The sequence below is a fragment of the Gopherus flavomarginatus genome, chromosome 2, assembly GCF_025201925.1.
Source record: "Gopherus flavomarginatus isolate rGopFla2 chromosome 2, rGopFla2.mat.asm, whole genome shotgun sequence".
In the NCBI taxonomy this organism is placed as follows: domain Eukaryota; kingdom Metazoa; phylum Chordata; order Testudines; family Testudinidae; genus Gopherus; species Gopherus flavomarginatus.
The window spans coordinates 11,228,782-11,253,810 of record NC_066618.1 but is presented as its reverse complement, the minus strand read 5'-3'; the positions used below and the strand labels follow the sequence as shown (position 1 = coordinate 11,253,810).

At 44.0% G+C, this 25,029-nt stretch overlaps 1 long non-coding RNA gene across 1 annotated transcript; it reads right to left on the bottom strand.

Annotated features, from left to right (window-relative positions):
- Positions 1–1,068: 1,068 nt before the first annotated feature.
- LOC127045969 (uncharacterized) lies at positions 1,069–13,514 on the bottom strand. The gene is made up of 3 exons (XR_007772886.1): positions 13,393–13,514; positions 5,564–5,715; positions 1,069–1,259 (listed from the first exon to the last, which is right to left on the bottom strand). It is a non-coding gene; the product is annotated as an uncharacterized LOC127045969 (long non-coding RNA).
- Between the last annotated feature and the right edge of the window lie 11,515 nt (positions 13,515–25,029).

The following is a 25,029-nucleotide window of genomic DNA, read 5'->3' as shown; positions in this document are numbered from 1 at the left end:
CACTCGCTCAAGGACCCACAGGAATTCTGCAGTAGAGCAGGAACACAAATCCAAGTTCTCTAAGTCCAAGTGTTGGTCCTGCTTTGAGCAGGAGATTGGCCTAGATGACCTCCTGAGGTCTCTTCCAACCCTGATCTTCTATGATTCTAACTCCTAGTCTAATACTCTAACCATTGGGCCATCTTTCCTCCACTAAGTAGGGGTTTCACAACCTGCTCCTATATAAGTGTTGCTTATTTACTGCATTGCCTTGGCTTTTACTCTTTCCACCATGACCACTTTGTGGCTTTTCTTAAAAACCGCCATGGCCAAACATTCACCCTCACTCACTATCGCCCCAGCACCGCTGTAGCGCTCTGCACCCAATGGAACGCTCATGACTATATTTATCCAGTTTTCATGTTGTTTTTAAATTGCTTTTAGTGTGTGATGTTTCCTTATTTCAAACAAGAGAAAGGAAAAAGGAAGGAGTCTATTTCTGCCATCTCTTTCCTTCTGCAACAAATTTCCCTCGCCCGAGATTTCTAAAGCTTTTGTGTATTTAAAATTAGCCTTGTGAGGTGTTCTTGGGAAAGTTACACTCCACACGATGAAGCAGTCACAGGGGAGCGGGTTGTTTCTGTAAATACAAGGTTGAGTTGAGGGAGTCTCCTGGCTGGTGTTCTCCTACTGCGTGAGGGCAAATGGCGTAGGAAGCTTCTAAAGAAAAATGCCACCACCACCAGGGACTCTGTGCTGGACGTTTCAGAGAGAATTGTTTCCCATCTCATCCGGGCCTACAACTAGCTGTAGACTGCAAGGGTCAGGCCAGGCAGTAGTTCATGAGTATCTTAGATTTGACTCTGATCTCACTGCCATTGTTTGATCAATGGCAGGATTCAAACCAAGGCTCAGGGCCAAAAAAAATAAAGTTCTACATAGTTGTTTTTAATAGTCAAGCTCTTCAGCCATTTTTTTAAAATTTGCTCAGGGCTGCTATTTAGCAACACCCACTGGCAAAGGCAGAGCTGTGGCTTGACTTCACAATGCTCTCCAGCATATGATTTAGTCGGTGGTAGCTCTGCTTTACTAGAATATACTGAGTTGCTACTTTGAGGGCTTCATTATTGCTCAGTATACCATATACACAGCACGATACATACCTGATAGAATGGCAGTGTTCGGATGGAATGCTGATACTTGAAAGAGCGCTGCCTTCTCAGCCTGTGCTACCAAAGAAGTTGCAGTGAAATGCAGCAGAAAAGCAACTGAATATTGGTCTTCATGTTTGGAAGAGAAAACAGAGCAATTTATTTGAACCACTGTCTATTCCTTTTTAAAAAGTTTATGGAAGAAAAATAAATTGGCAGGAATGAGAATGTGCCACTTTATATTTTATAGAAACATATGTCGAATGTATACATGGAAAGATTTAGGCTTAGGTATTTTGTTTCAGTGGTGACCAATGGCTCAGGAAATTTGTAACATTCGCTTGTGCCTTTAACCTTTTAGTATCCCAAGTCACTATCACCTGACCGCTGTCTGGTGGCCTGTGTGAAATATACATTAATCCTGTTCCCAGTGGACATGCATCCCATTGGCTGGAATTAAATCAAATTTTAATGCCTGAGTATAGGATTTTAGGAGGCATTAAGTGGTATCTAGGTCTTATGCTGGCTGTACAATGTGATTGTCACTCACTTAGCGTGCCATCAGCACCACACTGGAAGGTTCAATAGTGAGGCTAAGCACTGAATGGGAATGGGTACTTGCTTCTAGAGTCTGTGGCAAATGCACGACTTTTTCAGGCAGCATCAGTTACACTACAGGGCTGTGGGAACTTTATGGATCTTAATGGAACAACCTTCTGCTCCAAAAATGCAGAGCCCTTTTACTTAAGGTAAAGGAGAATTCCTTTCACCTGCAGATATATTACAAATTATATTTTGGTCATAGAAACATAGGGCTGGAAGAGACCTCAATGGGTCATCAGTGCATCCCCCACACTGAGGCAGGATTATGGATGTCATGAACAACGCACATATGTACATACACACACAAGCGTAGGTTTGACATTTCATCTAGAAGAGGGAAATGGAGCATACACCCTAGCCGTAGATTTCATGACTTCTTATCAGGCAAACCCTCCCCCTCAAGCTTCTCAGATCTCCAGTGGTTCAAATCCAAAGATCAGACCCAAACAGTAATAATTCTAGGGCAGCATCGCTTGCAAAGTCAACAGAAGGAAATAGGATCAGAGCTCTGCAAATAAATAAAAAGGAGATGAAAATCTCATGGCTTTTTTTGGAATGTTTTTCCTATCCTCCCAATATTTTAAATGGGAAAAAATGAAATTTCAAATTTTGTAAAATCAAAATTTGAAAATTTCCATGCCACTCCACAGTTGGCTGAAAAATGAGGAAATTTAATTTAATAACATCTTCACTGAAATGAAGCAACAATGAAGAGGTTAGGAGAAGTAGATTATGACTCAAGAGAAACCGGACAGTGAATGAAATAATCAGGTGGCCCTATAATGATAAATGAGATTGTTTTGAAGCACATTCGCTGAGCCGTTACTGCAGTGAGGACAATCTAATAATCCGTTGTGGTTGTGTTGTGAGTGATCACTTCTATATTTACTTGTGTGATCAATGGGGCAGATTGAGATCTCAGACCTAGTTGTGTAAATCCATAACTTCATTGACTACTGCGGAGTTACTCTGGGTTTACAATGGGGTAAATAAGAACAGAACTGGTGGATGATCTATGCAGCTGAGAGTGTGGGAGGATAAAGAAAAGAAAAAAGAACAAAACTTTGATCTATATTTACCCCCAAAAAAGTGTTAATTGAACAACTGATGGAAAGTGAGCCAGTAATACCTTAGCACTTGCTCTCCCTCAGAAAGATTCACATAATAGAGCCTGTTTGCAATCATTAGCTTGATGACTTTGATGTTCTACATGACAAATGTTAAGGCTGTTCAGGGATTTTAAAGGGATATCTTCTCAACTCCTCAGAAAGCAAGTTTCCTGAGCATTTTTTTTCATAGATTCATAGATTCATAGACTCTAGGACTGGAAGGGACCTCGAGAGGTCATCGAGTCCAGTCCCTTGCCCTCATTGAATCCTAGTGCTGTGGTTACATTTTGTGGCCCAGGTCCAGAGGGTACAGCTCAGTATAAGGGAATAGAGCAATCAGTCCTCCTGAGGACCACAAACCCCAGAGTCTCTGGCCTTTTGCAGCCCCTTGTCCTTACAGGCCTAGTTTTCTTTGTTAGAGGGCAGCACCCAGGGCTGGCGCTTCCATTTAGGCGACCTAGGCAGTCGCCTAGGGCACCAGGATTTGGAGGGGTGGCATTGGCAATTCGGCGGCAGGGGGTCCTTCCGCGCTCCGGGTCTTTGGCGGCAATTCTTTGGCGGGTCCTTCACTCCCTCCGGGACTCGCCGCTGAAGTGCCCTGAAGACCGGAAGCGCGGAAGGACCTCCATGCCGCAGAATTGCCACCGCCGACCGGGAGCGTGGAAGGACCCCCACCTAGGGCGCCAAAAACACTGTCGCCGCTCCTGGCAGCACCAGTCTGACTTGCTGTAAGACCAACAGTCGGTGCTTAAAGGTGGGTGGGGTAGGAGTCACAACAAGTCACAGACTTGACAAAAAAAAATCAAGCCAGTCACTGAGGGGCACTCTTTAAGCACTGCTTTACCAAAGCTGCTGCTCCTAGATTATGCTTGACCTCTCCTCGCCCCCCACACTTTTTCAGACCACTTTAAGCACTGACAAGAGCGTGTGTGTGTGTGTGTGTGTGCATGTGTGTGTGTGTGGGGGGGAAGTGTATTTAAAGGCTCTGATTAAAGCTTTACTTTGTGATTAAGTCATTTTCTAGGTTCAGGGCAAGTGCAATATATTTACATTGGTAAACGACGTGATCCTTGGCAACTTGGCTGAAAGCTGAGCCTAGACAAATTGAGATTGGAAATAAGGTGCACATTTTTCACACTGAGGGTTAATAACCATCAGAACAATTTACTAAAGGTTGTGGTGGATTCTCCATCGCTGGCAATTTTTAAATCATGACTGGATTATTTAATAAAAAGATCTGCTGTCGTTGAAAGAGGAATTATTCTGGGGACATTCTATGGCCTGTGTTGTACAGGCGATCAGACTAGATGAACACAAGGGTCACGTCTGACCTTGGAATCTATGAATTTGTGTGGGAAAGTAGCAACAAAGGCAGAATCTGTTAAGTCTGAAAACGTACTGCTCTTTGTGTTTTTCCTGCCACAGGGCTAGGAGGCTAGGGTAGAATGAAGAATCACAACACACCCATCTGGATTCCCTTAACAAAGTTGTGAAATATTATTCAACAAAATATTTTTCCAAGGAGTGCTATAAATCAAAAGAGAAGTCTAACCAGCTTCCAGAAACCATCGTACTTTTCCGGCAGCTTCCAGTATGGACTTTGCAGGCTAATTAAGTGAATGCAGGTGCAGAGTAGATCATTACTTGTAACAATGTACCCAAGGCCGGTGCAAGGAAGTTTTGCGCCCTAGGCGAAACTTCCACCTTGTGCCCCCCAGCCCTGTGGCAGCTCCCTGCCCCCACATGCCATGAGATGGCCCTTCCCGTGGCAGCTCCCCCCTGCCCTGAGGCGCTCCCCATGTGGCAGCTCCCCCCCCCAGGGAAGCCGTGCAGCACCTCCCCACCCCAGCTCACCTCTGCTCCACTTCCTCCCTGAGCACGCCACTCCGCTCTAAATCTCCTCCCAGGCTTGGGGCGCCAAACAACTGATTGGCGCTGCAAGCCTTGGAGGCGGGAGAAGTGGAGCAGTGACCGTGCACTTGGGGAGGAACGCTGTAAAAAAGAATTGAGGGCACCACTTTTTGGTGCCCCCAAATCTTGGCACCCTAGGCAACCGCCTAGTTCGCCTTAATGGTAGCACCAGTCCTGAATGTACCCTCTTGTTCTCTCGGATACTTTTAGTCAATAAGAATATAGCATTTTACATGGATTGCAGTTTATACCATGTGCATTTAGCCCTATATTTTCCATGCACAATTACCCAATGCACACAGGCAAGCAGAGTTTGTCAATGCGCATCGATAACTGCACCCTATTCCCCATTTTACATACTTGCCTTGGGCATTTCGCTGGCACATAGGGTGACCAGACAGCAAGTGTGAAAAATTGGAACAGGGGGTGGAGGGTAATAGGAGCCTATATAAGAAAAGAACCCAAAAATCGGGACTGTCCCTATAAAATGAGGACATCTGGTCACCCTACTGGCACAGGTCAGGCAAGAACAAAAGGTGCACGAGCACATTAGAAAAGTCGGCTCACACTGTAAAACGATTAACTCTTTAATTATTTGGACCTCACTGTGCAAAACCAATGTCTAATTGATAAGGAGGGGGATCATGGGCAATGCTTTTAGAGAAAGCCAATTTCTTCTTCTTTTAAGAGAGCTGCACAAACCAACCCTGAAATTATAGGCAATATTTATTGCTGTCTTTTTGCAGTGTTACTACAACAAATCACTGTATTCTCAAATATAAAAAAAAATAATGAAACAAAATTACTTACTTCATCAGTGAAAGATGTTTGATACATCTGCTTTTTGAGTTACAAAAAACATTTTTAGGGGCTTAAATTTGTTCACCTCCCTGTTAAGTAAGTTTTCCCCAGATCCAGCAGTACATGTCCAGAAACTACAATGATGAGCAGGGTGCAAAATCCTAAAAGAAAGTGAGGTAAAAGGGTTGAAACCCCAAGTGTTCATTAATAATGAGTCAGGACCCAGAAAATCATGAGATTAGCTTACAAACATTAGATTAAATATAATAAATTTGAGGTTTTTTAATTTGCCTTTCATTTTTTAACCTTTAGGTTTTCAAGCTTTGCTCTGTAAACACAAGGGCTAGAAGCTTTCCTTGTTTAAAAAAGGAAGCTGAGATTGTCAAATAATCATATGACTCTGGGAGCTGGAGCTTTAAGAAAAACATAAGAGATGGTGAGACATGGAAAAACTGGGTAGGTAGTTAAATTAGATAGATAGACAAACAGATATATACAGTTAAAGCCCAAAAGGACTATTTTGATCAGCTAGTCTGACCACCTGCATAACTCAGAACATAGAACCTAACCCAGTAATTCCTGCAGCAAATGCAAGAACCTGGGAATGAACTAACACACTGGATTCTCAGTCAGGCATTGTGACCCCTGGGGTGGTCACAAACAGCTGTTAGGGATCGGTCACCCTGCCCTTCACATGTTACTTAATGGGAGGAGAGTCCTAATTAGATGGAAGGGAGGTCCTAGGCTGGTCCCATTATGGAAAAGGTTGAAAGCCACTGAACTAGGGCCTAGAAATAGAAATCAGTTCAAGAGGCTCAGAAGCATGAAGAATGTATGGAAAACAAATGCCTGGGTTTTCCCCCCAACCTAACAGATGAGGAGGGCGACCTCCTATGGCAGAGGGTGGGTAAGCTAAGGCTGATTTACCACTCTGTGCACTCAGGAAGCATCCCCACCTGGGGTAAGTTAATGAGGTAATAGTTTCACTACTGAGCCCTGGTCTACACTACGGGGTGGGGCAGGGGGGGGGGAGCGGGGATCGAGCTAAGTTACGCAACTTCAGCTACGTGAATAATGTAGCTGAAGTCGACGTACTTAGATCGACTTACTGTGGTGTCTTGACTGCGGTGAGTTGATTGCTGCCGCTCCCCCGTTGACTCTGCCTGCACCTTTCGCAGTTGCGGAGTACAGGAGTCTACGGGAGAGGGCTCAGGTGTCAATTTATTGTGTCTAGACTAGACGCAAAAATGGATATCTGATGGCTCAATTCCTGCCTGCCAATCCGGTGGGTAGTGTAGATATACCCCAAGTGATTACTTGGGGGGGTGAGTCAGCTCATCACCTGGAAACAGTTAAAGGAGAGGCAGAAAGATAGACCCAACTGGGAGGGGAAAAACTGACAGGAAGGGCTAGAGAAGCCCAAGAGCTCAGAGATCTCTCTCCCATCTGCCCAGAGTCTTGATAGTAGGCAAAGACTCTTGGAAAAGCCTTATGCTGATGGGAACAAACATCGATAAAGCACATTGTAAATCAAGCGCTGGCTGTTGACCTTGTTGGGATGCGCATGAGAGTTGTTTGCAGTGAGAATCCAGGCTGAGGGACCCCTGGCCTGGACATCTCCCCTTCAGCTGTTTGACCTCGTCCTGGACAGTCATCTCCCACCCGTCTTACTACACCCTGAGATCCTAAATCATGGTAAAAATGTCAACCGGGCCTGAGAAAGGGGAACACTTTGTAAGCCAGCATGCTGTATAATACTATTCTGTATCTATGCTTTGTGTCATCAGCCCGGTGGCTTAGATTTCAGCCCTCTTGGAACTAATCATTCTTATGAAGTCTTCAAGAGGAGGGGAGATATGAAAGGTATATATGACAGGTATTCATTATGTCGCAAAGTAAAGAGTTTCCAAGCAGCTGGGGAGACTCATGGATAGAGAGCTATCTCAGGAACATCCCTGATTGTTTAAACACAAGGATACAAGATGAACTCCTGGTTGCACTGAGCATAGTGGGGCACTGGAAAACTTTTTATTATGGGAATGCTGGAAGCTGTTGAACAAAACTGTAAACCCTGTAGGATGAAAGCCATGCATTTAGTTGTGATTACATTAATGCATGTTAGTAAAAAGAAGTCAGCATCAACATGTTGATTTACTTAAGTAAAAAATGCTTTAACCGCTGTCCTTGCTACAGTGTTTACAACATGCTACCCATAAAACGTTTAGAGCAAAGAAATCGAAAAGCAGGGTATCATTGCTTATATCTTGCCATTTAGAAACATCTTCTTTATTTGTCAAAAAAGCCGGGTTGGACAGGTATATTTGACTTACAGTAGTTGTTATAATGAAGGCTCCGAAGCTTACTTGTGCTCTGATGTCAGGACCACGTTGGGGCGGAAAGGTACAGTTTGCCCCCCACCCCTATGGGGGCAGGGGACTGGACTCGATGACCTCTCGAGGTCCCTTCCAGTCCTAGAATCTTTGAATCTATGAATTTGTAGAGAGGAGCTGGAATCACAAAGTTTAGATCCCTTCATATGCGAGGTCTTGATTCAGGATTCTCTTCTTTGTCACAGCAAATGAAGTGCTGGTGAAAGAGGCCAAACTCAGAGCACAGGTGAATGTAAGTATTCGCTCCACCCTCAGCATAGGCAATGGCAGTGTAAACATTCTCTACCGCTCATCACAGTTTGTAGCACAAGCCTTTCCTGGACCGAATAGTTTTGTTGGCAGATTTACCAAATGGGTGAACAGGAGAAGCAGGGTGGCTAGAATATATGCACCTCTTAATAAGGCGTTTGATGATGATAAAGGCTGGCTGAAGTTCACCTTTCATCCACAGATGGAAATACTGAGCACTACTAAAAATAATAATATTTTGCACTTTATTTTAATCCATCCAAGATTATCCAAGCACTTTACAGACATGAATGAAGGAATCCTTGCTACATTCAGGAGTGCCGAGCCTGTAGCTCCGGAGCCATATGTGACTCTTCAGAAGTTAATATCTGGCTTCTTGTATAGGCACTGACTCCGGGGCTGGAGCTACAGGTGCCAACTTTCCAGTGTGCCGGGGGGTGCTCACTGCTCAGCCTCTGGCTCTGCCACAGGTCCTGCCCCCACTCCATCCCTTCCTGTCCCCTGCCATGTCCTCGCTCCTGCCCCCCCCATCTCTGAGCCTACTGCACACCACGAAACAGCTGATCTGGAGGTGTGGGGTGGGATGGGGATGCACTGATTGGTGGGGCTGCCAGTGGGTGGGAGGCACTGGGAGCAGGGTGGGGGAGCTGGTGAGTGGCTGCTGACATATTACTGTGGCTTTTTGGCAATGTACATTAGTAAATTGTGGCTCCTTCTCAGGCTCAGTTTGGCCATCCTGCTTTAAGTAGTATTTTCCCCGTTGCACATGGAAGTTGATGCACGGAGCAGTAAGAACCCGATTTGCAGAGGGTGTGAGTATATACAATTCCTCCTAACCAAAAATAGTTTAAAAATTAGTATGTAAAGTCAATGGCAACTGTGGGTTGCTGAAACCTCTGAAAACCAGATCCTACCTTACATCGTTTAAGGTCACAAGTGGAAAGTGTGGCACACCCAAGAATAGAAACCAGAAAGATTTGGGTGTCACGGTGGATAAGCAGCTGGACATGAACTCCCAGTGTGACTCTGTGGCCAAATGTGATTTTGAGATGCATAAACAGGGAAACCTCGAGTAGGAGTAACGAGGTTATTTTACCTCTGTATTTGGCACTGGTGCAACTCCTGCTGGAATGTCAAGTTCTGGCATCCACAGTTAAAGAAGAATATTGAAAAACTGCAGTGGGTTGAGAGAAGAGCCACGGGAATGATTAAAGGATTAGAAAACATGCCTTATAGTGATAGACTCAAGGAGCTGAATCTATTTATTTTAACCGAGAGAAGATTAAGGGATGACTTGATAGGAGTCTTTAAGAACCTACCGATACAGAGTCACTGGGGCAATGCTGTGGAACGACTCCATACAAAGTCAGGCAGGACTCTGGAGGAGCCTCCTCTCTCTGAGCATACTGTCGCCAGGGCAAGAAGCTTACACAGCTTTGACCTTCCTGGGTCTGACCTCGGCGCATTAGCATCCCCTTCTACACCGTGCACTTCCCGCAGCTAGTCCACCCAGGCGAGGCTCCTGGGGAAGCCAGAGGGCCCTGCATCCCATCTCCACAGTCAGATGTGACTCTTAGCCAGCCAGTAAAACAGAAGGTTTATTAGTCATCAGGACGCAGCGTAGGACAGAACTTGTTAGCACAGAAACGGGTGACTTTCAGCCAAGTCCATCTTGGGGGTGGGGGGAGCCCAGAGCCAGGGCTCTGTTCCTCCTCCTCAGCCCCAAGCCAGCCAAGACTGACGCACTTCCAGCTGCCTGGCCCCTGCCCTGCCCATTGCTCCTCCTCCGGCCTTTGTCTCCCTTCCCAGGCCAAGAGCCACCTAGTTGCATCCCCCTTTTGGGTCTCAGGTTACAAAAAGGTGGCTATAGCATCAGTGCAGGCAGCTGAAGCAGCATCTGCAAAAGTCACACCCCCTTATCCCCACCACGTAGACATTGGTGCAATACACAAGGAAACTGAGGCACACACACAGCATTCATGCAAAACAGTAAGATTCAGATAGGCTCACATACAACAAAAGAAGAGAAAATCCCCACTTCATCACACCTACATAAGGAAATAATATTTAACAATGGGGTCTTCAAACTAGCAGAGAAAGATATAACGTGATCCAATCACTTGAAGCTGAAGCTAGCCAAATTCGGACTGGAAATAAGGCACACATTTTTAACAATGAGAGTAATAGACCATTGGAACAATTTACCCAGGGCTGTGGTGGATTCTCCATCACTGACAATTTTTTAAATCAGGATGGGATGTTTTTCTAGCAGGTCTGCTCTAGTAATTATTTTGCAGAAAAAGTTCAAACTAGAAGATCTTTAGTGGTCCCTTCTGGCCTTGGAACCTATTAATGTATCAATCTCCAAATCTCTGCATAACTCTGTTCATTTTGCTATTTATATCTTCCCTTCCCCACCTCATTTGTCTGTTTTGGCCTCTGGTTGCATCCTCTCTGGCACGCAAACTGTAATGTCCTTTGTGACCTGTGTGTACAGCCCCTGGCCCCTCCCTGGTTCTTAACGGGGCTTGTAGGCTTACTACGAATAATAATGATAACCTCTTGTCATAAACAGACAAGTAAGAGTTAATAGAACAAAAGTACTTCATATCTCTTTTGCCTGTAAAGGGTTAACAAGATCAGTGAGCCTGGCTGTCACCTGACCAGAGGACCAATCAGGGGACAGTATACTTTCAAATCTTGAAGGAGGGAAGTTTTTGTGTGTGCTGTTAGAATTTGGTTGTTGTTCACTCTGGGGGCTCAGAGGGACCAGACGTGCAACCAGGTTTCTCTACAATCTCTCCGATACAGGCTCTTATAAGTTCAGAATAGTGAGTACTAGGTAGATAAAGCGAGTTAGGCTTATGTTTGTTTTCTTTATTTGCAAATGTGTATTTGGCTGGAAGGAGTTCAAATTTGTATTTTGCTGAAAGGATTTTAATTTGTACTTGTATACTTAGGCTGGGAGGGTACTCCCAGTGTCTGTAGCTGAAAGACCCTGTACCTATTCCATTTTAAATTTACAAAGACAATTTTTACTGTTTTCATCTCTTTAATTAAAAGTTTTTTGTTTAAGAACCTGATTGTTTTTTTATTCTGGTGTGAGACCCCAGGGGACGGGGTCTGGATTCACCAGGGAATTGGTGGGGAGACAGGAGGAAAGGGGGAGAGAGAGGCTAATTTCTCTCTGTGTTAGGATTACTGTCTCTCTCAGGGAGAGTCTGGGAGGGGGAGAGAGAAGGAGGGGGGAAGGAGAATTTTCCTCTCTGTTTTAAGATTCAAGGAGTTTGAATCATAGTAATCTTCCAGGGTAACCCAGGGAGGGGAAGCCTGGGAGAGGCAACGGTGGGGGAAAGGATTTACTTTCCTTGTGTTAAGATCCAGAGGGTCTGGGTCTTGGCGGTCCCCGGGCAAGGTTTTGGGGGGACCAGAGCGTACCAGGCACTGGAATTCCTGGTTGGTGGCAGCGCTAAAGGTTCTAAGCTGGTAATTAAGCTTAGAGGAATTCATGCTGGTACCCCATCTTTTGGACGCTAAGGTTCAGAGTGGGGAATTATATCATGACACCTCTTATCTCCAATTCCTGAGTATAAGATACATTTCTTTTCTAAAAAAAATAAATAAAAATTGATGTTTAAGGCTCTTCTCTAGAAATTAGATTGCATCTAACAATTACTACCTACATTTTCAAACCTGAAGTTAGGTTCCTAAATACACATCCAACAGCCAGAGTACCAGAAGTGCTGTCAGTAGGAGCTGCTGGTTCTTGGCACCTCTGAAAATCCAACTACTGTTAGTTAAATGCCTAAAAATGGTGGTAGCAGCTGGATCCTACTCCCATGGAAGTGAACGGCAAAATATTATTGATTTCAGTGGTGTAGAGTCAAGCCTTTAGGGAGATTGGGCAAATGTTGAGAACTGTCCGAGTAGATTAAGAGGAATGAATGGACTAGATGGTATCCGTTACTAGCTGTGGTAGGTATTGCCAGCTATTATTATTCCAGCCACCATGAGAATTCCCTGACTTGGAAAGTGCAGTCCTAAGCACCGGGACTCAATCTTTGGTGCCTTAAATGGTCTTTGTAAACTCTCCTTCTGTGGTTGTGGTGCCGTTATGGAAGAATCTTAATGATGGCCTACCCTGGTGTCTAGAATATTTTTAATAGTTCAGCTCTTTTGTTGTTTGCCAGTTTGTTTTGCATGAAAAATGCCATGAAAAGGAAATAGAATGAGAAATGATGAATTGGAAAGTGAGCTTAGAGCAAATGTTATTCAAATTAGAGCAATGAATCCCCACTTTTTTCATGTGTTTCAAGCACTGCTTTTTTTCCTTGTGTCTCTTGTTTTGGGTCATTCAGAAAGACTGGGTTGGAGTAAGTTGGCTAAAAGGAGAATGCAAAAATGATGTGGCATGAAAAGGGATTTGTTTTTTTTAGCATTTCTGGGTCTGTGTATCTGAGAGGCTTCTGGGTGTGGTTTGATTTTGTGGCTGCATCTATGTGAGCTGAACACACACACACGACAGTGCAGCAAAAGATCATCTGTCTTTCCTGAACTCTGATTTATTGATTTTTAATTTCTTTCATTACTCGGAACTCAACCATGAAGCAGGGTCTTTGGCTATTGTACAGAGGGGGAGAAAGAATTAGAGAAGGGAAAAACCTCGATGTCCAGTGCAGCTGGTGCTATCGTGATGGGTTTCTGGGGTCCCCCCATTGTCTTGCCCTGTTTGCAATCCTGCACATAGACTCTGCACCTGAGCAAAATAACTTCTCTCTCTTTAATGGGCCATCAGATGTTTCTACCTCAGAGGTCCAGCCCTCTCCATGTCTACTCCTTCAATGACAATCCCAATCCCTGCTGGCCTGGAGCCCCATCCAGCCCTTATTGAACCCAACAGAAGTCTTTTCATTAGCATTAACAGGAGCTGGACTGGCCTCCAGAGGCAAGTGACTATGTTGAATGAAAACTAGGTCCTTCCCCATTAGCAGCTTGGAGCTAAGCACTGGGACAGCATTTATGTCACAAAAAATAGGCACTGATGTCAGTACCCAAATCTTTGTGTCTCACAGCTCATTAACAGATAGAACAAATTTTGGAGAGGTTGGTCTGAGCATTCCCACAGGATTTCCAGGTCTGAAACACACATTCTCTGGAAATTGCTGCTATTTTATGATATGTTAATGCTTAAAAATATACCATCTGTGCAGTTTCCGCAGAGTGATGAATCCAGAAGCAGTTCAATATGAAATTACAGCTTCTCATACCAGGGCATCTCCCTTCTGACATTTGTTCCAGTCTCGGAATGTTTCTTTTTAATGCATGTACTGAAATAAACGGAAACATCAGAAGATGATTCACAAGGAAAACCGAAGATGGTGCCAGCTGTGTACACGCCCCTGTGTGAACAGCAGTGCTGCTGCTGCTGCTCCTTGGACCGCTGTGGAACATGTCACAGGCCAGTTGTTTGCTATAAGGTGTGTTGGATCCATATGACAGAGAGAATCTGGACAAAATAAGAAACAATGTTTTCATTTCTCACCACTGTTTTTTTTGCTCCTGGGTTTCTCCTTCATGCCGTGGGATGGGGCTGATACTGTGAACACCGTATTTTATTAAATCAAAGACAGTTTTTCACTTAGCATCCACAACAGGTTACTTACTAGGCTAAAGTTGCTGGGGATCCCCCACCAATCAAAGAGGAGACATGAATAAGGTTGTCAGAACTGTGATTTGAGAAGGGGGCTGGCTTCATTTAGTCTGACTTCATCTCCCATTCTAACCTGATCAGGGACACTCCAGCTATTGCTTGAACTACAGGAAGAGCTCAGCATTTGTTCTCACAGCTCTGACCAATATCCAGGACAATAGGAACCTGGGGGAACTTTGGTGCGTGGAGATTTTCATAGAATCACATGCTCTAGAGATGGAACAGATCTATTAGATCATCCAGTTCAACTCCCTGCCAATAGAAAATTGTTCCTTTTGGTACATTTGCTAGTGTCTTGACCAATCTAGTGTTAAGTGACCCAATCAAGGGTGCCTTCATCACTTCCCTTGGGACAGCATTTCCTAGTCTTAACGGATCTCACTGCTGGGAAGATTTTGATAATTCATCTAAATTTTCTTTCTTAGGGGATTCTGTTTTGTTTTCTCACCTGTGTGGCCCTGCATTTCACTGCTTGATCTCAATGGAAGACACCAATGGTAAATCACTAAAACTTATGCTTTGATTTTTTAAAATAGAACAGCAACTGCAAGTTGTCAGCAGAATGAAACCAATTGGAATCTCAGTGAAGCTCTGGCAAAATCTGCAGAGGTGACCCAGAAACTGCTGAATCCTGAAGATGTAATTAACGTGCCATATATAGAAAAAGTCAGCAGTAGACTCTTGTTTTGGAGATAAATTTGTGAGGAATTTAAGTGTCAGGAAACATCTGTCATATCTGAAATCCTTACGTATTGCTACATGACTATTGGCATGAAATATTTAAAGATGCAGTCAAGCTAATATATTTAATAATTGAAACCAACAATGGGAACATTACATTGCAGGTGAGAAACATTAAAGGGTTGAGTGTAATGCACAGACATAGTCGCGTCTGATGAGGTGGGTATTCACCCATGAAAGATTATGCTCCAATATGTCTGCTAGTCTAAGGTGCCACAGGACTCTTTGTCACTTTTTACAGATCCAGACTAACAAGGCTACCCCTCTGATACTTGCCTGATTTTGTGCTATCTTATTCTGGTCAGAAGCCTGACCAGTGTAAGTTTATTAATCAGTCAGCCCGCGCCCTCTGTGTGGAGAGGTCATGCACAAGTCTGTGTAACTGAACTCAGATTTCCCAAGCACTTAAACCAAAATACTCTGCTTTAGGTAAAGTATAAAACAGATGTATTAACTACAGAAAGATAACTTTTAAGTGATTATAAGTGGTAGGCATAAAAGATCAAAGAAAGTTACCAGAGAAAATAAAAGAAAAACGCACAATCTAAATCTTAAACCTTATTACATTATGAAAGGTTTCAGAGTGGTAGCCGTGTTAGTCTGTATCAGGAAAAACAAGGAGGAATACTTGTGGCACTTAAGGTGTCTCTAAGGTGCCATAAGTACTCCTCGTTCTTATTGCTTATTACATTAAGCAGTATTTAGAGCAGCAATTTTCTCACCCCACTGGATGTTACAGTTCTTAATACACAAACTTCTCCTTAAGCCTGGACCAGTCCTCAGGTGAAGTTGTCATCGTCTCAGCGTTCCGACAGCTTCCAGAGTAGGTTGGGGAGGAGAAATGCAAAAGCCGGCTGCCTCTGTTTCCTATTTTATATCCTTAGTCTATGTGCCCAGAAGACACTTGCCCAGACATGTCCTGGTGGGCTTTGCTGAATCACTCTGTTGAGCAATCCCCTGGTCTTGTGTTTTGCCTTGTGCAACTGAGTCATAGAGCTGAGTAGTCCCCATTGTGTGGTGCTTGGGCAGCTGTTACTGAATTTTAAATCCCTCAATTACAACTCCCCTGCTGATTAATGGTCGTTGATCACTATCCTGTGTGCGGGTCCTTGTTTGTCACTAGCAAGCTTACAGCATATTTCAGTAACAACCATGCAAAATCTCATAACTTCATACATACTAATGATATACATGTTTGGACAGAACAACGGGTTTCAGTAGATCATGACCTTTCATAGGATGTCTTACATGGCATGCTTTGTATGACGTATCACAATGTGGAAAAAGCTAAGTACTCAATGACTTTTTTTGCCTTTGTCTTCACAAACAAGGTTAGCTCCCAGACTTCTACACCGGGCAGCACAACATGGGGAGAAGGTGACCAGCCCTCTGTGGAGAAAGAAGTGGTTCCGGACTATTTAGAAAAACTGGATGAGAACAAGTCCATGGGGCCGGATGCGCTGCATCCGAGGGTGCCAAAGGAGTTGGCAGATGTGATTGCAGAGCCATTGGACATTATCTTTGAAAACTCCTGGCAAACAGGAGAGGTCCCAGATGACTGGAAAAAGGCTAATGTAGCGCTCATCTTTTAAAAAGGGAAGAAGGAGGATCCGGGGAACTACAGGTCAGTCAGCCTCACCTCAGTCCCTGGAAAAATCATGGAGCAGATCCTCAAGGAATCAATTCTGAAGCACTTAGAGGAGAGGAAAGTGATCAGGAACAGTCAGCATGGATTCACCAAGGGAAAGTCACGCCTGACTAACCTAATTGCCTTCTATGAGGAGATAACTGGGTCTGTGGATGAGGGGAAAGCAGTGGATGTGTTATTCCTTGACTTTTGAATCGGTCTCCCATAGTATCCTTGCCAGCAAGTTAAAGAAGTATGGGCTGGATAAATGGATTATAAGGTGGATAAAAAGCTGGCTAGATCGTCGGGCTCAAGGGGTAGTGATCAAGGGGCTCCATGTCTAGTTGGCAGCCAGTTTCAAGTGGAGTGCCCCAAGGGTCGGTCTTGGGGCCGGTTTTGTTCAATATCTTCATTAATGTTCTGGAGGATGGCGTGGACTGCACTCTTAGCAAGTTTGCAGATGACACTAAACTTGGAAGAGTGGTAGATACACTGGAGGGTAGGGATAGGATACAGAGGGACCTAGACAAATTAGAGGACTGGGCCTGTCATGGTATAATTCCCCACTCTGAACCTTAGCGTCCAAAAGATGAGGTACCAGCATGAATTCCTCTAAGCTCAATTACCAGCTTAGTACTTGTAGCGCTGCCACCAACCAGGAATTCCAGTGCCTGGTACACTCTGGTCCCCCCAAAACCTTGCCCGGGGACCCCCAAGACCCAGACCCTCTGGATCTTAACACAAGGAAAGTAAACCCTTTCCCTCCGCGTTGCCTCTCCCAGACTTCCCCTCCCTGGGTTATCCTGGAAGATCACTGTGATTCAAACTCCTTGAATCTTGAAACAGAGAGGAAAATCCACCTTCCTCCTTCCTTCTCTCTCCCCCTCCCAGACTCTCCCTGAGAGAGAAAGTAATCCTACCATAGAGAGAAATTAACCTCTCTCTCCCCCTTCCCTCCTTTCTCCCCACCAATTTCCTGGTGAATCCAGACCCAGTCCCCTGGGGTCTCACCAGAATAAAAAAACAATCAGGTTCTTAAACAAGAAAAGCTTTTAATTAAAGAAAGAAAAAAAACAGTAAAAATTATCTTTGTAAATTTAAGATGGAATATTTTACAGGGTCTTTCAGCTATAGACACTGGGAACACCCTCCCAGCCTAAGTATACAAGTACAAAATAAAATCCTTTCAGCAAAATACAAATTTGAACTCCTCCCAGCCAAATAAAGAAAACAAACATAAGCCTAACTCGCTTTATCTACCTAGTACTCACTATTCTGGACATATAAGAGACTGTATCAGGGAGATTGGAGAGAAACCTGGTTGCACGTCTGGTCACTCTCAGAACCCAGAGAGAACAACTGCTAACAGCACACACAAAAACTTCTCTCCCTCAAGATTTGAAAGTATCCTGTCCCCTGATTGGTCCTCTGGTCAGGTGACAGCCAGCCTTACTGAACTTGTTAACCTTTTACATGCAAAAGAGACATGAAGTACTCCTGTTCTATTAACCCTTAACTATCTGTTTATGACAAGGCCAAAATAAACCTCATGAGGTTCAGCAAGGACAAGTGCAGAGTCCTGCACTTAGGACGGAAGAATCCCATGCACTGTTACAGACTAGGGACTGAGTGGCTAGGCAGCAGTTCTGCAGAAAAGGACCTAGGGGTTATAGTGGATGAGAAGCTGGATATGAGTCAATAGTGTGCCTTTGTTGCCAAGAAAGCTAATGGCATTTTGGGCTCTATAAGTAGGGGCATTGCCCGCAGATCGAGAGACGTGATCATTCCCCTCTATTTGACATTGGTGAGGCCTCATCTGGAGTACTGTGTCCAGTTTTGGTCCCCACACTACAAGAAGGATGTGGAAAAATTGGAAAGAATCCAGCACAGGGCAACAAAAATGATTAGGGGGCTGCAGCACATGACTTATGAGGAGAAGCTGAGGGAACTGGGATTGTTTAGTCTGCAGAAGAGAAGAATGAGGGGGGATTTGATAGCTGCTTTCAACTACCTGAAAGGGGGTTCCAAAGAGGATGGAGCTAGACTGTTCTCAGTGGTACCTGGTGACAGAACAAGGAGTAATGGTCTCAAGTTGCAGTGGGGGAGGTTTAGGTTGGATATTAGGAAATACTTTTTCACTCGAGAGTGGTGAAGCGCTGGAATGGGTTACCTAGGGAGGTGGTGGAATCTCCTTCCTTAGAGGTTTTTAAGTTCAGGCTTGACAAATCCCTGGCTGGGATGATTTAATTGGGAATTGGTCCTGCTTTGAGCAGGGTGTTGGACTAGATGACCTCCTGAGGTCCCTTCCACCCCTGATATTCTATGATCTATGACTATGGAGGTTAAAGGGGGACCTTTTGAGATACAGTGTGTTACACTCCCCCCACTTAGTTCACTGTAAGATGGCTAGTGACTGACTAACTCAAATGCAATGTGTGTTAGGGTTCTTTTGGCATCCAGTCATCAAAGCCATGAGGAGGTGTGTCTCAGTTTCCCCTTCCATACAGCAAACCAGGTTTATTATGGTTTCTCTGCTGTGACAAACTTTAAGTGTGTTTACAGGTAATAGCTGAGCAGCAGCATTATCATGAGGTGTCTTAACATTACAGGTGTTCCCAATTACCATTCCTAGTATGTTCAAAGGTGCTTCCCAAAAATTGTGCACAGTGTATCTTATCACAGGGTTTAACTTTAGTATAAAAATCCTTATTACAAGGTTTAACTGTAACAGCAAATCTTTCACCATGGTTAGGCGTTTCTGAGTATTTTTACTATACCACGCCTTCTGTTTAGGTAGCCTGGTTTTGAAGTTGGTTTGTTCATTACTCGTTGAGTCATTTATCTCCTTCCTGAACCTTGCATGTAATCAGTTACTGGCTTTACTTTCCCTCCAGTGTTCCTTTCTGCCTGGTTTCTCAATCTAATCGTATGTCTGGGATTTTGGCACCTCAGGGTCTGGTGAGATAAGGGTTTAGGGAGATCCTGCATATTGGCTGGCCCTTTGTTGAGCTGTCTCCCAACCCTAGAACTCTACATATGCAAAAAATCCATCTCCCTTCTTGGAGTTACTGTGTGATCCCCACTCCCAGCACTGGGATCTTCCCCACCTCCTTTTCCTAGCGAGTTGTGATCTCTGCTCTCTGGGCTAAGAATGTCTACTTTTCATTTGGATTCACCTTCTCCTAACATTTCTTCCATAGCTGCTTTCTGTGTCTCACCAGCCATGGGCAATCCCTCCTCCCTTCCGACAGATGGGTCATCTGCATCCCCACAGACATCCATTCCTTCATTGTGTCACAATGTTCGGATCCTTTTCCTTAGTGATATGAACTCTGAATGCTTTGGAGTGAGGGGAGCTTGGAAGGCTGGCGTGGTTGCTGAGCTGAGAGACAGTAACTTGTACATAGAATCATAGAATATCAGGGTTGAAAGGGACCTCAGGAGGTCATCTCATCCAACCCCCTGCTCAAAGCAGGACCAACACCAACTGAATTATCCCAGCCAGGGCATTGTCAAGGCAGGCCATGGAGGGTTTGATTTGAATTAAAATTGTTGGATTGCTTGATGCTGACTCCAAAACCCCTGCTCTAATGGCTAGAAAACACTTGTTTCAGTTAAACAGCTAAAAGTTTTTGGCAGTGATGGAGTGTTTGACTCTTCGATACCATTCCTAAGGTAAACCCCAGTAGACCAAAAATACAACAGAAACTCCATTCCAAGTCTGAGTGCTAATGAAAGAAGTCTCCAAAGCTGTCCCTGCTGGAAGAGGTTCTAATATTTTCATCACTGCATTATCTGAAACATGTTTATGTCCTAAAGGGTTTCATCAGGCATAACTCCCTTCATAGAAAGCGTGTCACGTAAACACTTAGATACTACAGCGATGGGCAGGATAGATAAATAGATAGCCTCTCATTTGTGCTGAATTCACTTCCACAGGCTTTTGAAATCTTTTGAAATGTAAAACAGTCCTTTCTATTATTCTTTTTCACACATCAGTGCTGAGTTTACACCCAATATAACAGGGTGCTTTTATGCTTCTGACGACCTTAACTCTTTTCTGATCCCCCTTCTAGCCTGTGAAGATGGAACAGTTCTGGTGCTGAAATGAGACTATATGTTAGAGGAGATGCCTACTGTTTCCAGCCTCTGGAGGGGATTAACACAATGAAACCCATATGATTGCACTTCACTTTCAAGAAAGGATCCTGAAAAAAATCAAATCCTCTTTTTGCCTCATGGGTTGGTTGGAGTATCACAAACATCACTGATGTGCAAGAGGAGGAAGGCCTGTGGCATGGAACTTTATCTTCATGTAGTTAAAATATTTATGCTTCAGGGGTCTGGATGGCCGTGGAGATTAGGGACAGGATATGGAGGGCTTCAGCTATAGGCCATCATTTGAAATCAGGCCCAGGTTTTCAGCAAACGAATGAACTGTTTGATTTCCTATTAAAATGAAGGCAGAGTCTCAGCCTAATTGCTAGCAAAAAGGTGTCTAATTTACATGAATGAGCTTATTAAAATGGACCCCCTTGTGAGCAATCTCATAGACAGAGCAAGTGATTGAAGTATGGTCCTTGCTCAGTGTGTCTGAAGAATTTCAAGAATGTCACACAAATTCCACAATATGTCATCAATTTTAAGTCCAGAGAAGACCATTAAATGATCTAGTCTGGCCCCCTGCATAACATAGGCCTTAGCACTCTGCTGTCATTACATGTGCAATTTGCTACTGTTTTACTATTGTTCCACGAGGCTGTATTAGCACCTACTTAAAAAAAAAAAAGGAGAGGAATTATGTCTTCTCTTTTATAGTGTAGTGAGAGCTCTGCTGGCTGCCTCTCTTGGCTGTTGAATAGTGCAGTAAGCACAGGGTGGTGAGAATTAATGTTCCCTTTCCCCCCATGCTGCCCCAAGCTAAAACAACCCTGTTAGTCAGGGATAGCGTAATAAACCAGAGAGATGAACTAACCAGGCATCTAGCCTTTTGAACTTATTACTTGCCATTTGTATTATATAAAAGTGACAGAGAAGAATGCAGAATCCCTGGGGCCAGACCAACGGATGGAAATGGGAAAAAACACAGCAGCCCTCTCGCAGTAAAGATGAAGGATTATTACTGTGCACCTTTGCACCATCTGGCCCTGGGTTTTAGTAGCTGAACTGGGAGCAAGAACTGCATCACCTACCTTCCCTTCTAGAAGGAAAGAGAACCCTCATGCACCAAGTGTCTGTACATTAGATGTTTGCAATTTTTGTTTTTTACAGTTAATACAAGCTTCATCCTGTGGTTGTAGTTCTAAGAAGAAACACTGACTACACCTCCAGCTTGCCTCTTTCTGCTTCTTTTGCTTTGCTCCATGAGTCAGGGAAGAGTGAGAGAAAATGAACCTCTCTACCATTCTCACTTGACACTCTGAGGAGGCACACCGTGAGAGAGACTCCGTTCACCACAGTGCCCAGCATGCCATTGGTGCTATAAGGAAGCCAGACTCCGGCCTGCCACCATGAGGGTGGGCAGCATGGGTGAATGTCAGGGGCTCCTCTACACTTGTGACCCTGCTCAAGGGTTTTTAGAACTTCATAAGTGAGCATAGCCCCTAATTCCTCCAGCTGTGTCAGAGAGAGTAAGGTGAAGGCAACGCCATGTGAGAATGGCCAGGCATGGAGAGGCAGGACAATGCACTTTGTCTCTAAAGGTGTGTAGGTTCTATGCTGTCATAAACAGATAGTTAAGGGTTAATGTCACTTTTACCTGTAAAGGATTAACAAGCAGTGAACCTGGCTAACACCTAACCAGAGGACCAATCAGGAGACTAGATACTTTCAAATCTCGGTGGAGGGAAGCCTTTGTTTTGGGGCTGTTTCGCTGGGTCCTTTGTTCTCTCTTGGGATTAAGAGAAGCCAGACATGTACCAGATTTCTCCAATCTTACTGAAAAAGATTCTTAAGTTCCATATAGTAAGTGAGAGATAAAAAGTGGGTTAGATTTATGTTTGTTTTCTTTATTTGCAAATGTGTATTTTGCTGGAAGGATTTTAACTCTGTTTGCTGTACCTTGTATATTATGTTAGGGGGAGAGGGGTCCCTCTAATCTCTATAAGCTAAAAGACCCTGTAACATTTTCCATCTTGATTTTACAGAGATAATTTCTACTTTTTTCTTTCTTTAATTAAAAGCTTTTCTTTTAAGAACCTGACTGATTTTTTGTATCTTGTGTAAGACCCAAGGGGAGGGGGGTCTGCACTCACCAGGGAATTGGTGGGAGAAAGGAGACAAGGGGGAGAGGAAAAGCCTGATTTCTCTCAGTGTTTGGATCACTGTCTCTCTCTCAGGGAGTGGTGAGGGGAAAAAGAGGAGGGGGAAGGTGAGTTCCCTTTGTTTTAGATTCACGGAGCTTGAATCTGTAGTCTCTCCAGGGTAACCCAGGGAGGGGAAGCCTGGGAGAGGGAACGGTGGGGGAAAGGGTTTACTTTATTTGTGTTAAGATCCAAGGGGTTTGGTTCTTGGGGTCCCCAGGGAAGGGTCTAGGGGCCAGAAAGTGTCCCAAAACACTATATTTTTGGGTGGTGGCAGCTCTATCATTTCTAAGCTAGTAATTAAGCTTACAGGGGTTCATAGACTCATAGACTCATAGACTCTAGGACTGGAAGGGACCTCGAGAGGTCATCGAGTCCAGCCCCCTGCCCTCATGGCAGGACCAAATACTGTCTAGACCATCCCTGATAGACATTTATCTAACCTACTCTTAAATATCTCCAGAGATGGAGATTCCACAACTTCCCTAGGCAATCTATTCCAGTGTTTAACTACCCTGACAGTTAGGAACTTTTTCCTAATGTCCAACCTAAATCTCCCTTGCTGCAGTTTAAGCCCATTGTTTCTTGTTCTATCATTGGAGGCTAAGGTGAACAAGTTTTCTCCCTCCTCCTGATGACACCCTTTTAGATACCTGAAAACTGCTATCATGTCCCCTCTCAGTCTTCTCTTTTCCAAACTAAACAAACCCAATTCCTTCAGCCTTCCTTCATAGGTCATGTTCTCAAGACCTTTAATCATTCTTGTTGCTCTTCTCTGGACCTTCTCCAATTTCTCCACATCTTTCTTGAAATGCGGTGCCCAGAACTGGACACAATACTCCAGTTGAGGCCTAACCAGCGCAGAGTAAAGCGGAAGAATGACTTCTCATGTCTTGTTTACAACACACCTGTTAATGCATCCCAGAATCATGTTTGCTTTTTTTGCAACAGTATCACACTGTTGACTCATATTAAGCTTGTGGTCCACTACGACCCCTAGATCTCTTTCTGCCATACTCCTTCCTAGACAGTCTCTTCCCATTCTGTATGTGTGAAACTGATTGTTCCTTCCTAAGTGGAGCACTTTGCATTTATCTTTATTGAACTTCATCCTGTTTACCTCAGACCATTTCTCCAATTTGTCCAGATCATTTTGAATTTTGACCCTGTCCTCCAAAGCAGTTGCAATCCCTCCCAGTTTGGTATCGTCCGCAAACTTAATAAGCGTACTTTCTATGCCAACATCTAAATCGTTGATGAAGATATTGAACAGAACCGGTCCCAAAACAGACCCCTGCGGAACACCACTTGTTATACCTTTCCAGCAGGATTGGGAGCCATTAACAACTACTCTTTGAGTACGGTTATCCAGCCAGTTATGCACCCACCTTATAGTAGCTCCATCTAAATTGTACTTTCCTAGCTTATCTATAAGAATATCATGCGAGACCGTATCAAATGCCTTACTAAAGTCTAGGTATATCACATCCACCGCTTCTCCCTTATCCACAAGGCTCGTTATCCTATCAAAGAACGCTATGAGATTAGTTTGACACGATTTGTTCTTTACAAATCCATGCTGGCTATTCCCTATCACCTTACCACCTTCCAAGTGTTTGCAGATGGTTTCTTTGATTACCTGCTCCATTATCTTCCCTGGCACAGAAGTTAAACTAACTGGTCTGTAGTTTCCTGGGTTGTTTTTATTTCCCTTTTTATAGATGGGCACTATATTTGCCCCCTTCCAGTCTTCTGGAATCTCCCCCGTCTCCCATGATTTCCCAAAGATAATAGCTAGAGGCTCAGATACCTCTTCCATTAACTCCTTGAGTATTCTAGGATGCATTTCATCAGGCCCTGGTGACTTGCAGGCATCTAACTTTTCTAAGTGATGTTTTACTTGCTCTTTCCTTATTTTCTCTTCTAAACCTACCCTCTTCCCGTAAGCATTCACTATACTAGACATTCCTTCAGACTTCTCAGTGAAGACCGAAACAAAGAAGTCATTAAGCATCTTTGCCATTTCCAAGTCTCCCGTTACTGTTTCCCCCTCCTCATTGAGCAGTGGGCCTACCCTGTCCTTAGTCTTCCTCTTGCTTCTAATGTATTGATAAAAAGTCTTCTTGTTTCCCTTTATTCCCATAGCTAGTTTGAGTTCATGTTGTGCCTTTGCTTTTCTAATCTTGCCTCTGCATTCCTGTGTTATTTGCCTATATTCATCCTTCGTGATCTGACCTAGTTTCCATTTTTTATATGACGCCTTTTTATTTTGTAGGTCACGCAAGATCTCAAGGGTAAGCCAAGGTGGTCTTTTGCCACATTTTCTATCTTTCCTAACCATTGGAATAACTTGCTTTTGGGCCCTTAATAGCGTCCCTTTGAAAAACTGCCAACTTTCCTCAGTTGTTTTTCCTCTCAGTCTTAATTCCCATGGGACCTTGCCTATCAGCTCTCTG